The sequence below is a fragment of the Neophocaena asiaeorientalis genome, unplaced genomic scaffold, assembly GCF_003031525.2.
Source record: "Neophocaena asiaeorientalis asiaeorientalis breed wild unplaced genomic scaffold, Neophocaena_asiaeorientalis_V1.1 scaffold540, whole genome shotgun sequence".
In the NCBI taxonomy this organism is placed as follows: domain Eukaryota; kingdom Metazoa; phylum Chordata; class Mammalia; order Artiodactyla; family Phocoenidae; genus Neophocaena; species Neophocaena asiaeorientalis.
In genome coordinates, this window is record NW_020172141.1 from 5,550,068 (window position 1) to 5,563,923 (window position 13,856).

The 13,856-nt window shown below is 61.3% G+C and overlaps 1 protein-coding gene and 1 long non-coding RNA gene across 2 annotated transcripts in view; one reads left to right on the forward strand and one right to left on the reverse strand.

Moving 5' to 3' along the window:
- RAI1 (retinoic acid induced 1) overlaps nucleotides 1-13,856 on the reverse strand; it is a 62,807-nt gene that overhangs the window by 35,137 nt on the left and 13,814 nt on the right. The window lies entirely within an intron of this gene.
- LOC112404920 (uncharacterized) lies at nucleotides 5,941-9,576 on the forward strand. Its single transcript, XR_003004246.1, has 3 exons — nucleotides 5,941-6,144; nucleotides 7,787-7,907; nucleotides 8,234-9,576. It is a non-coding gene; the product is annotated as an uncharacterized LOC112404920 (long non-coding RNA).

The window sequence follows — 13,856 nt, forward strand, 5'->3', positions numbered from 1 at the left end:
AAATCCCTAGTGCCCAGATACCGCCTGCAGATAAACAGGCACTCAGGAACGTCTAGCTGACAGGTGGGTGAGTCGGTAAACAACATCTGCACAGCCCTTTACAGTTTCCGAAGCCTTTTTCCGTCCTCTGTCTCACTGGGCTTCTCCACAGGGCAGCGGGGAGCAAAGGCCCCGGACCCCATCCCCGACGACAGGCGCCACCTCCGAAGGGCCTGGGGTCCTTTCCCTCTGCCTGGTCAGGAGCTGAGCTTCGCCGGGAGCCTCTGGCAGGCTCACCAAGAGCGGCTTGGACCCCTTTTCAGCAGGAAGCCGACTGTTTCCCCTGCCAAAAGGGCTCCCTACCCTCCACCGCTGGGGAGAGCCAGGCAGATGCCCAGGTGGCAGCCTGGCCGGGTAGAGGCTCGGCACCGGCCGCCATCCTGTCATCCCGCCTAGAGCCGTGGGATGTGGTGGGCTGGAGCTGCAGCCCACCAGCGAGTCTTGGTAACAGTTGCTATGTAAAACGCTTGGAGGGGGAATTTACTGTCAGCGTTAATAATAGATGAAGGTTTCAGAATTTTTGATGCCTTACGTTCTAAGCCGTTTGATTTATAATGTCTCTGGAAAGGGAGGGAAGAGGGTGCGGGCAAGGGAGGCGGCCCAGAGGCACGAGCTGGGAGCGTATCCCCCGCCACCCTGGCCAGAGGGGGAAACAGAGGCCAAGCGGCAGAGCCACATGGCTCCGATGCCAGGACCCCAGGGGCCTGCAGATGCCAGGCTGCCCCATCCTCAGGAGGGGAGGCAAGGTCTCGGCCCCTCCCACCCACCCTGGGCTGTTTTCATGGATCCCTGCTTCTCCTTTTAGCGCAAGCAGGTGTATCTCAAGTAGACTCTGGGAAGCGGCGCTGATGGCGCCCGTGGGGGGCTGTGCAGGGCTGATTACAGGCTCCACAGAGACAAATGCAAGTCCCAACTTCCCTTCGGCTGCAAGCGCCACCGCTGTCGAGGCGCGGAAAGTCCTCCGTGGGGAGCAGGCCGTGTGGGCAGGAAGCAGGGCTGCTGGCCGGGTCCCACCACCTCACCGAGGGGCTGGCCTGGACGTGGAGGCCAGCAGGAGAGGCCTCCCCTGGGGCCCTCCTCAGGAGGGTGCCCTCCCTGACCTTCCCACCCGGCCTCCCCCAACCCTCCTCAGCCTCTCCATCCAGGCCAGGAGGTCTTCAGACAGGCCCGTACCTCCCCGGATCCCCAAGACCCCAGTCTTTGGGCCAAAGAAACGGGACCCTGGGCCGGGCACCCCAATATCCAGACCGCAACCCCTCACCTTGACAGCTGTCCCCAAAAGTCACAGCATCTCCCACTTACAAATGGGGGTGTGTCGGGCTCAGGGTCCTCCTGCCTCCCTCCTTGGGCCCTGCACACCCAAGAGCCCTGGCGACCCCTGCTCCAAACGCATGGGAGAGCCCTGCCCTCCCTCGGCCCTCACCTCCTGCTTCGGGGATCAGGCGAAGTGTACCCAGGCCCCAGGGCCCAGCACTCCACACCAGCCTGCTGTGGACTCACCAGCGTTGTCCCGCCGCCGACGCCCTCCGGGGCTGCTCGTGAAGGCCCACAAACTCTAAAGGGCTGTGGGCACGCCGCTAGTGGCGATGACACAATAGTTAGGACCATTCTCACCGGGTGGGCACAACGCCCCCACGAACAGGCAGGAGAACCGTGGCCTTGGGAGGACAGCTCCGACCCCACAGTAGCCCCCCCGGCCCCCTCCCGCCTGCTTCATTACCGGGTCTTTGTCTGTCTTGATCACCGCCCTGCCCAGAGCACACGGTAGGGGTTCAATGGGTGTTTGTGGCAGGCTGTGTGGATAAAGGCATGAAGTGGCGAGCCCCCTCTCCGGGTGTGCTCTGAGCCCCTCCCGACCGGCCTGCAGGCAGGGGCCGGTGCTGGGTGTAATCATGGCTCGCCCCCTCCCCCCACCGCTGTCCACTGCCAGGCTCAGGCATCCCGGAACTCCTATGCCAGGCCCAAGCCGGGCACTTACAGGACCAGGACACACACACCCACCAGCAGGCCCCTGAATACCCCCTGAGCCACAGATGGAGGGCTGCTCCCCTGGGCCTGCAGAGCCCCTGCCGGTACTGCCAGGGCCCTGGGCACTTGCATCAAGAAGGAGGCCTTTGGGGGTCAGGCCCCCTGCCCACTGGGAGAGAAGTCCTGCCTCGGGGGGGCTCCTGCAGGAACTGCGAGAATCGCTCGTTCACTCAGCCATTCAGTCACCAGATACTCTGCGAGGCCCTCCTCTGACCCAGGCCCTGTGGAGACATGCTGGGGACATTTGGGAATCCGACCTGGTCCCCACCTGGGGGGAACCCCAGGAGACACACTAATTATCTACACGAGAGTGTGGGGAGCAGCTCTGCGGGGCGCCGGGTGCCACGGCGGCTCAGTCACACCTGAGGGTGCAGGGATCGGAGACAGTGAGGCCAGGCCCAGGCCGGGGGGCTGAGCCAGGGCCGAGGGTCGGGGGGACGTCCCCTCTTCTGGCTCAGAGAAACACCCCCGGCGGGGGGGACCCTGGCTGATGGTGACTGAGAGTGCTGCCTGGGGAGGGGGCTTAAAGGGTCGCGGCCCCCCGATGTCTTCAGGATCCTCGTTCCACAGAGGCAGGGGTCCCTCAGGGGGGCTGTGTCCAGCCTGCGCGTGGGACGGACATTGCTCTTGAGGGTCTGAGGATCTCCAGTGGAGAGAGACCCCCGGGTGGAGAGCCCTGCCCCAGCGTCCGGCAGCCTCTGTCCTCTGGAGCGTCACCGTCCAGGCCCTGCCACCCTTCAGCCTGGCTGAGCTGGACGGGAGGGCAGTGAGGGTGGCCGGCAGGCCAGGCCTCGGCAAACAGGAAACGCCAGCTCACCCTTGAGTCGGCTCCAGTGCCGACTCCCCTTGGCCTCTAGGTCCACCCCAGGCCTGCACCCCTCCTGTCTGCTGTGGCCCGGGACTCCCAGCCTCACCAACCCCACTTCAGGTCTCTGCCTGCGGTGGTCCAAAGGCAAAGATTGGAGCCGAGAGCCCACTTAACCAGCCACTGATCCCTCATTCATTCAACAACGCTGTATTTCACGCCGTGTGCCAGACCCCGTGTCTAGGGCTCACTGCCCAGCGCTGGGTGCTGCCAGGCTGTGGAGATACGGTGCATAAACCAGGGTGGCAGCACTGTGACAGAAAAGCCCAGGTTGTGTGAGCCCAGAAGCCTCTAACCAGCCCAAAGATCAGAGGAGGCTTCCACGAGGTGGCGTCACTTAGACTCACGAGCTGCATGATGTGAGGTGCTGTGGGGTGTGGCTTTGGCTACTTCCTCTCCTGGTCTTTGCCCTCCTCCCTGTCCCACTGCAAAGCTTCTGTTCATCAAGTCTTCCCAGACAGGCAGGCCTTCTCCACTCCAAATGCCCAGCCCTCCAAGCCTCAGTTTTCCCGATCTATAAAATGGGCCCAGTGAATCACTCACGTCAACCAAATAAATACTCGTCTTCTGCCCACTCTCCGCTGAGAGACCAGCTTCTTGGACCATCTTCCTGTCCCAAGCAAGGCCTGTGGGCAGCCCCCAGCCACTGCCCAATACGATCCCAGGACTCTGGGAGCACCAGGAACCAAGCGTTAGCGGATGAGGGCTGCCAAGTCGTCCGTCGTGCCTTTAATAGGGGAATTTACGGAAGGCCAGTTCATCAGTGATAGCACACAGGATTTCTGCAACTTCGTTAGTGCTGCTAACCCGAGTTATCATATAAGAGGCAGGAGTGTGGCTAGGGGTTGGGCGCAGGCCATGTGATGCTTATGCATAAGACAGGAAAAGATACCCCAGGTGCAAGGCTGTACAACGTGTCCAGTGGAGTGTAGGCTGGACTTCTGCCAGGACTTCTTGTGCAGTATACAACCTATACAACTGTACATTTGGGCCCTAGGTTTAGGTGAATGTCAGCATGGAGGCGTTTCCCCAAACAGGTCTCCCGAGCCTTTCAGACCACTGAACTCAGGTGTGAGAGCAGCCTGAGATCAAATGCAAAGTGTGTGTGTGTGCACGTGCGTGCACACACACACACAAGCACGTTTTTCTAAAGCAAGTGCAGAGCTTTTATCCAGTTCCCATGGGGGCAGAGTCCCTGCAGTCTAGACCTGGATCTGGCCCCAGGGTCTGGGATGGAGAGGGCTAGACGGGTCTTAGTAGAGCCTGGGGACGCAAACATTTGATATTCTGTTTCTCAAACACTGAAGGTTCTGAGTATCAACACCACACAGGCTTGAAAAAAGGCAGATTCCTGGGTTGTTTCCCTTGAGATCTGTAGTTTGCGGGTGGCCTGAGCCCAGAAATCCTCGGTGGTACAAACTCTGGGATTTCGATCAAACTGGCCAAAGCTCCAGAAGCTCTGATGTTATACACAGTTACTACTGGCTTTGCCTAGCATTGTATTTCCTTCTTTGGGTGTTGGTGGGGAACAACGTATGTACCCCAGAGCCCATTCAAACCCCGAAAGCTGAATCTGTGCCTAACAGTGTAACTGGGAGTGCCGTGGGGGCAGGGGCTGTGGAGTTTTGTCACTCCCACTCCAGGCACAGTGAGTGGGCCACTGGGCCTCCCAGGGTCTCCGTCCCCAAGGTGTGCTGAGCAGCCCTCACCAACCCATTTCTGTACCATGTGTGCCTCCTAGGCAGGGCCACCCCACAGCTCCCCATGTTGCCAGAACAGGGGGCCATTCACCACGGGCACACGCCAAGCCAGGCTCCTCCGGCTTGGCATCCAGGCCAGATGCTCACCCCATGGCCTGGCCTTGGACATAAGCTCTTCTGTGTCTGGGAGTGAAGGGACATCTGTCTCCCTTTCTCCCAAGCCCCAGCGTCCAGCCCTCCGCCTGCCAAGGAGGCCTTGGAGGCAGTCAAATGAATGGATTCATTCAACAATATAAACTGAGCACCTACTGTGTGCCAGGCCACGGGCAGGATCCTGCCTGAACGGCAATCTGGTGTGGGAGGGGGATGCACGATTAAAGGTTCAACCACACGGGAGACACGGCCTAAGCGGGGCAGGCACGTGGTCTGTTAGGAAAGCTTCCAGAGGAGGGGTGAGGAACTGGCCAGGATAAGGGACTTGGAGACCAGGAACAGGCAATGCACGTGCAAAGGCCCTGTGGCAGGAAGGGGCCGGTCGGGGACAGATTGGCGGGGTGGACCACAAAGTGCGCGTACCAGGATTAGGAGGCACTGGCCAAGTCGGGCCTCTCACTGCCAGACCCCGGGGACCAGAAGAAACGACCAGAGACGGAGCCAGGTCGAGGCGGCCTTTGTTCTGGGCGCCATCCACGCGCACTCCCCCAACCACGCCCCCCCGGAGGCCGTCCCGGAAGCCCCGCCCCTTCCAGCCGCACACGCGCGCGCGCGCGCCTGGTTAATCCCGGCCGCGCGCGCCAGAGACACGCCCCGCCCACTTCCTGCCCGGGATACCCTGCCTCTCCGCAGCGTGTCGGCCAATCAGGGGCGGCGGCCAGGCGGGGGCGGGGCCCGTGCGAACACAAAAGGCCAGAAACCCACACAGTCTCCGGCGCTGTAACCATGACTACCGGCGCCCTCGCACCGCCCCGGACGCAGCCGGGGACGCGCCCGCGGGCCGGGGGTGGGGGCCAGTGCGGGGGGGTCTCGCCCGCGGTGCGCTCGGCCTCCCGCCCTCGTCCACTGAGAAATAGGGTCACATTTTGCCCAGGGCTGAATTCGCTCCTTAATTCAACATTTACTGAAAGCCTGCTGTGTCCAGAGGCTAGAGATCCGCCACCGAACAGGTCAGACTCCAAACAAAATCCTGCCCTCGGGTGGCTTATACCGGGAGGCAGGGTGCGGAAGGGACGCAACCAATGAGCATAAACGTAAGCAAATTACAGGGCGAGGTGACTAAGCGCCGCTTCGGGGAAAACACAGATTGGAGTGAGCAGAATGGGAAATGTCAGGGTCCGCAGCCTTACACGGGGTGATCTGGCGGCCTCAAGAGGTGACACCGAGGGAAGGCTAAAGGGAGAGGAATCAGCTGTGTGGCGTTGGAGCCAGAGGAAGAGCCACTGCGACGGGGCGGGGAGCAAGGCGGCCCCGCGTGTGTAGCTGAGAACAGGGAGCAGAGGCGACCAGGCCTGAGAGGTGACAGCACAGGGCCTCGGCAGGTCCCCCTCTTCTTCCTTTCCTGCTGTCCTTCCTCCTTCCTCTTCTCTTCCCAGGCCTTCTCTCCTCCACAACTAGAACTAGACTACTCCCTCAGCTCAGATAGGAAGGACCTGGGTTACTGGCCTGGGCAGCAGACCAGGCTCTGGGGCTGAGGCAGAGCCAGGAGCCAGGCTCCGCCAGCCTCTGCTAAGCTGTTCCCTCTGCCTGGCACGCCCTTCCCACCTGTCAATGTGTCAAGGGTCACCTCCTCCCGGAAGCCAGGCTTGGTGAGGCACCACTCCTGGAACTACCCGCCATACAGACGCTATCACAGCACTGACCATTACCCTCCTGCAGCTTTCCCTCTGGGGGCATCTGTCCTTCCTCTGCGTGGGTGACAGGCAGGGGCCAGCTGCCAAGTGGCAGAAAGGCCAGCAGGAGAGCACTTGTCAATCACAGGGGATGGGGAAGACAGAACCTGAAGTCGATGGCCAGTGGTTAGTGGGCACGCGTGAGCCTACCAACCACTAACTACCACCCCCGGTGCGGGAGGGTGAGTCCTGCCTTAGCCTCCACGCACAGGAGCCCCGCAGGGGCCCAGAGCTGGTGACTTAGGAACGAACAGAAGCCGTCCAACAAACATGGACCGCTGAAATGATGGAGAGACATACCCCGCCCCCAGGCGAGAACAAACCCTCATAAGACGAGGAAAAGGGGGAGCCAGCCCCTGCGGCTCTGCACACTGGCCGCCTCCTTAAATGCCCACGCGTTTGGTGTGTCGAGACTCAGGGTGAGTGTCAGCAGGACACTCCGGACAGGTGGCCTTTAAGAAGCAGGGCAGGGCAGCACTTGACAACACGGGTCCTCGGGCCGGCTCTGGCCGGCACATGTCGTCTGAGCCTCAGTCTCCTCGTGTGCAAACGGGGCTGAGAGTAATACCCGTCTTACGGGGCCGCAGTGAAAACTACATTGATGAAGTCGACAAAACCCACGTCCTCTCCCTGGAGCCGCAGCTGGACTGTATCGCCCAGCCTCTCCTGCAACTGGGGACAGTCACATAACTGAGTTCCAGCCAGTGGCATGTGAGGGCAGGTGAGGTGCCCCGCCCAGGCATGGGGACCAAGCCCAGGCCGCAAGGGAAGGCAGGGCCTCGACACAGGAGATGCCACCCATCGGCCAGAAACTCTTGCTGCCCTCATGTGTGAAGAATGAACTTCTGGAAATGTTAGCGTTTGTCTGTTACTGCAATCAGCCTTACCCTAACTAGCTCAGGGATCCACTTACCCATTTCCTCGTCTACCCTTCAATAAATACTCATGAGGGGCTCTGGGCTCTGGGGATGCCCTCGTGGAGCTTAGGTGTCAACAAAGGCCATCCTCAGTAAGTGCTCAGGGCAGGGGACTGGGGCAGAAAGGCTTCCCTGGGATGGGGTCTCAAAGAGAGGGCAGAGAAGGGGAGAGGCCGCAGGGGTGGAGGTCCTTCAGCCTGAGGGAACACGGTCCACTCCTGGAACCCAGAGGTGGAAAGATGCAACCGAAGTGGTCCGACTTCATCACCTCCCCGTTCTGAGCCTCCGTTTTCTCTTTAAAACGGAGGCGACACTAATAACACTGCCTCTCGGGGCATCTCTGGGTCGCAGGGGAGAGAACGCCACTTGCGATGCTCCTGGATGCCCTTTCATCCCGACATCACCCAGAGTGGGAGCCAAGGCCTCTGCCGGCCGCCTGTGCGGTGCAGGTGGGGGGACGTCAGTTCAGGAGGTGAGCAGGGCTGGGCAGGGGGCTTGGGCAGGGCAGGGAGGGCTGGCGGCTGCTCTTCAGGCTCGTGCACGCAGGCTGCACATCAAGGATTGTCTCCAGCCGGGAGAGCTATTAGGCAGCAGCGGAAGTGCTGCTGGCTCTCTGGGGAGGCGGCTGTGGGGGGGGGGCGGGGGCTGGTGCTGAGCGGGAACTGTCTGCTGACAGCAGATGCTGGCTGCTATTCAGTCTCCTCTGGACAGGGAAACGAGCAGTGGAGGATCTGGGGGCAGGTCTGGGAGGTCCCTGGGGGCTGATATGTTGAGCACTTCCCTGATGTCCCATGCCAGCCTGGCTGCTGTCTCCTGAGATAAGGAGCAGAAAAAGACACAGCAGATCCGGGAGGCGTGCTGGGCACCGGGCAAGCAGGAGGTTGCTGGCCAGGGGAGGTCCGACCAGGAGCTGGAGCCCCCAGTGACTTGCAGTGGGACCACGTCACTCCCGCCCTCATATACCTGCCTCGGCTCCCCAGCTGTCTGCTGAGAGCATCAAGGCTCCTCCAGACCCCGGCACACCTCTGCACCACAGCTGCTCCCACTGCCATGCTTCTGCATCCACTGTTTCTTCCGCCAGGCGTGCCAGACTCACCTCCCATCCCCTTACATCTTTTCTATCATCTTTTTAAGAACCCCTTGGAGTTCTAAACCTGGCTGAGTGAGGTGGCCAAGCAACTTCCCCTCCAAGCCGTAGCTTCCTCACTGAGAACATGTGGAAGCTATTTCTTACCTCACAGGATTGTTGGTGCAAATTAAACACGACAGCGTCTGTGAAAAGCACCTGACGGCAAACAGCACGAAGTAGTTATTTAAAAAGTAGCCCCCCCACCTCAAAAAATACCAACCAACTTCTTGCAGCAGCACCTCCTCCGGGAAGCCTTCCCTGACCACACCCCCTGGTCTGGCTTAAGTGCCTTCTTGTTGGTCCCTCCCTCCCTGGGCAACCCCTGGCACGGCACCACACGGGGCAGCAATGACTGTGACTTTCCTGGTGGGTGCCAGGCCCCACAGTCAGTGTCAGACAAAAGTTGAAAGAAGGGGTGAATGGCACAGGCCCAACCTCAGCCTCCTCCTCTGTCTGGACCCTGGTAGGTGAGAGAACAGGCATCTCAGATGCCCCTGGACCCCAGGATTCTCGGTCTCCATGCTCGGGGCCAGCTTGCCAGGCTGCTGTCCATCTCTGCTCGGAGGAGTCCTGACCTTGGCCCAGGCCCCCACTCTCCTCCCCAGGCAGCCACTGATGGCAGCTCCCAGAGATGGGGATGGGCCCACTCCGCTCCCTCATCCTCTGCCATGCTGCCAGCCAGCCGGTGGCCAAGTGGCCAGCCTGAGCTCAGGGCTGGCTGGAGAAGGGGTGATGAAACATCCCAGGTGGCCCCAGGAGCTTAGGGAAGCAACGGGTGGGGGTCCCCGAGCTGTCTCCATTTCTTCTAGGAGGCTCAGGGGTACTACGCATTTATCCCAGACGAGGCCACGCTGACACAAATCCGGCAGGGCCCTGCTCTGGGCCAGAAGCTGTCAGCTCACAGCCCCGCCGGCTATCTCCCCCCACCCAAAGCTCGGGGAGGCAGTTATGGATGTCTTTGATTAATAAGAAATGGGGGCAATGAATTAACCATTATGTAATAAATGCAGCTTGTTTGGCAGCCATATCTTTCAAAAACACGGCTCCTGTGTGTGAGAAATAGCGGAGGGGGGTCCCTCAGTAAACACATATGGCACTCCAGGGGAGGCTACCATGTTTGCCCCAGGAGCCCCTGTACCTGGGGGTCGGCAGTGACAGCCTCGGGCATCTTCTGGCGGGGGGCGGGGGGTGGGGAGCGTGACGCGGGAGCACCTGGCCAGGAGTCCCTGGAGAGACAGAACAGGCGGTAGGGGGGCGGGGGGAGTAGGGCAGAGAACAGGGGCTCTGGGCTCAGCCCAGGTCCCTACCTCCCTGCCCAGTGTAGGGCGGGGCTCCCGGTCCTGGGGCTGCTGCCCGCCCTGCTCGGAAAGGAGAAGCAGGAACACATGTTTCCTTGGATCAGAAAATAACGTCGGCTCCCAGATGGGCCATGGGCCGCGTCCTCTCCCTCCCCCACTTTGTGCCAAGGTCTGTCTATCTGGGGAGCAGCAGAGGGTGGAGGGCGGGGGCAGGGGCACCAGCAGGGCACCTGGCGCTTGGTCATCTCCCACTGCTGTCTGCCGCGAGATGTGACAGGTGCTGGCAGGGGGCATCCCGCCCAGGATGGGGGCCGGGCAGTGAGGCCTGGGATGGAGACCAGACCTCCACGCCCCCCGGCCACCCGCCTGCCCGCCCACAGCTGTACTGGAGGTCGGCTCCCACCCACAGGGGACCGGAGCTTGGCCCGCTCGGGCCATCGTGGCTCCTGTCGCTCAGAACAGAGCAGGGCCCGAGGCCGCCCGCCTGTCCTCCCAGGGGCTGCTCGCAGAGGGCCTGACCCGGCAGAACCGTGGGGACCCAGGGGCCACGGGTCCCAAACCGGATCCAGGTCCAGTGCCCTCCATGCTTCCTCCCCTCTGCACTTCTGAAGTCTGCACGCGCCCGAGGAGACCCGTGGGCCCTTCCTGAGCCCCACAATGCCCCGACCTGTCTCCCAGCAGGCCCTTCCCCGTGACACCTCCCCAGCACCTACAGGCGGCGCCCTTCCGGCCCCAGCCAGTCTCCCCAGCAGGATGAGGGTTCCCTGCACAGTAGGTGCTCAATGAAGGGGTGTGTGTGTGCAACGGCCCCAGGGTCTCCCCCAGCCAAGCTGGTTCAGTGAGAAGGAGGGGCGGGTGTGGGCAGCACGGACCCCACAGTGGGCGTGTCCAAATGCCACCCTCTGCGCGGTCACTCACGTGGGTGAGCCATCTCTTAGGCCCCGTGTGCCCAGAACTGTGCAGGGGACACCGGTAATTGGTCCCACCGCCCGTTCCCATTCGTATGTCCCCTCCCCGCCCCGAGCCCGCTGGCTGCCCTGCTGCCCAGCCAGGGCACTCCTGAGCGGACGGGGTCCTGGCTGGCATCAGCGGCACCTAAGGGCCACCCCGGGAACTGTGGTTCGGGCAGGCCAAGGTCAGGGACGGTGTGCTGGGCTTTTCTGTGTCTCTGTCTCTGCCCAAGGGCCCGACCAGACGAGCCCCAGGCTGCTCCCAAGTCTGCCAGCCGGCGAGCAGCAGCCTGGCGCCCAGAGCGGGATGCGGGGCCGCCCCAGAGAGAATGCTGAGTGTGAGATGTGCCGCCCACCTGCCCTAGCACTGCCGGTGCCATAAACCAGGCTGGTGGTGCCTGGGCGCCAACGGTGATGAACTGCGACGGGTGGGGGGCAGCTGGGCCCCTGGACGCTGCTCAGGGGCCTCCTCATCGGCCGGGGGCCCGGCACACAGAAGAGACACGAGAAATGTCTCGGGCATGGAAGTGAGTACAGATTCCTTCCAAATCACAAAGGCTACCGTTTATCAAGTGTTCTGCCTATATAAACCCAGACTGGGAGAATTCCCTGGCAGTCCCATGGTTAGGACTCTGCACTTTCATTGCTGAGAACCCGGGTTCAATCCCTGGTTGGGGAACTAAGATCCCACAAGCTGAGCAGCGAGGCCAATAATAATAATGAGTAATAAAACTGGGACTGGAATGAAGGAATTTGTAACAGCAGAAAAGCCGTTCACGTGGTAGGCAGGGGACACTGGAGGGGCACGCGGGGCTGCAGAACACTGCGTGCGGAAGGGTCCCATGGAGTATAACCCCAGAGGCATGAGAAACGCACAGAATTCCCGGCGACGGGAGGGTGGGCCCCCCCCCCCCGACTGCGACCCGGGGTCGGCGGGTGGGGGGTGGCAGCGGCTTGGGCCTGGAGCTCTGGGAACATGAACTTCTGAGTTCACACGCTTCTGTTTTGTCTTTTTTTTTTTTTCAAACAATGAATGCATGTTATTATTTTTTTAAAGGATATGACTTTTGGCAAAGTTGCCAGTGAATCAGTGCCCGGGGTGGGGGGTTGTGGGCCTGGCAGGCCCTCCGGGGTAGGCGACTTCAGACTGCGGAACACGTGTGCGCACAGGCATTAATTCAGGAGGCAAAGACCGGACCCTCCGAGCTGCCTGCCAGCTACCCCAGGCCTTGGCAGTAAGCAGCCATTCATTCATTCATTCACTGATTCATTCACAGATACTTATCACGTGTCTGCCGTGAGTCTCCGGGCCTCTGTGGTAGGCCTGGCGCTGTGGCCTGGGGCCGGGCTGGGGTGCACAGGCCCCTGCCTGCCTCCGGCCGTGTGCCCCCTGCATCCCCGCCCCTTGGCCCCTGTACGGCGTCACCTGCGGCCACGGGAGCCCACCCCCAAGCCGGCAGGCGCCCAAGATGGAACTTCGGTCTCTGGGAGAGACAAGGGCATGAGCTGGTTACTGCCTTTTCAGCAAACATAATTCCTTTTTATTAGAAAATTAAAGGCTGGGGCCAGCTTGCCAAAAGCCAGAAGAGCTGAAACGTGCTTTCCTAAGATATGCGGCATCTAATGAAACAGATTTGCTTGTCTGCCTCCTTTCCCACCATCACCTCCCCTGGGCCCACCCGCCCTGCAGTCCCACCCCTTCCACGGCTTGGCCTGGGCCCCGCAGGTCCAGCACCTGGGCACGGGAGGGCTCGCCTCTGGCCCCTGGCACAGGGCAGGAGCCCCACTCCCCAGGCGCCAGCCTTTTGAGAATTATCTCGGGGATTCTCTTGCTTTCCTGAGATGCAAAGGCGCCCGTGGCCTCCGCTAAGCTGAGGGTGTCTGGAGGGAAAGACAGGAACAATAAAGGACTGGGCTCCTGAGAAAGGAGCTCGTCCATCTGGAGACCCGGGAGTGGCAGCTCCAGACAGCAGGAGGAAGCCAGGGCAGAGTCGAGGAGAGGAGAGGACTGTCCCTCGCTGCCACACAAAAAGCCACCCAGGGAGTTCTCTCTTACTGGAAAGTCCTTGATTCTTCCCTTTCTGCCGCAGAACTCTTATTAATGGGGCAATGGAGGGGCCCGGGGGATGGTCCTCCCGCACGGGAAGGTGGCCGCGCCGCCCCACGAGTCTTTAGAGCTGGGAACTAGGGAACTCCAGGATCGGGTTTTTCTTCCACTAATCTCCCTTCCTCTTTCCTTTTCTTTTTTCTCTGCCGGTCAGAGGTTACCTCCCTGGTTTACAGGGAACCTCAGAGCTGGGTGGAGGAAGCTGGGAGTGACGTGTGTGTGAGCGCGTGTGCGTGCGCACGTGAGAGCTCGCGCACGCGCGTGTGCGCCTGTGTGTGTGTGTGTGTGTGTGTGAGCGCGCGCGTGTGCGCAGGCGTGTGCGCTGAATGCAAAAATGGTGACCACACTCTTGGGGTGCCAACGGAGGTGGGAGTAGGGGGCGGGGTGTCTGTCTCAGGCCTGTCTGCCCCCGGCCCCCTCCCCACACATCCCCACCCCTCCCCACTCTGCTCCCTGTTCAAGGGCAAATCCATCCCCTCACTCCCTCCTTGAGTAACAAAAGGCAGATGGAGTCCCCTTCCACCTGCTCTGACTGAAGCCTCTGCTGTGGCATGTCTAGCAGAACCGCTTTGTTCTGGGGAAAACCAAGACGGAGGTCTGTCCCAGGGCCCGCCAGGGTGGGGGTCAGAAAGGAACACGAAAAGCAGCAGCAGCGTCCCACAGGTCCGCGCCGCCTGGACCTCTTGCCTGAGATGCGTGGTCCAGGGAAGCACCACCAAAAGGGCTCTGGCCAGCAGAGCCTGGTCGGATCCCAGCCTAGTGACCACATTTGCCCCGTGGCCTGGGGCAAATTCTTTCGCTCTCTGCTCCTGGCTTGCTGGCCTTTCATGACAACCATAGGAAGCCCCTGGCACAATGTCAGGTCTCTCCCCCGACCTGGCCAGCTCTTGGGCTGATGGGAGGAGCCACTTTCCCATGGGGGGGGGGGGGGGGGGGG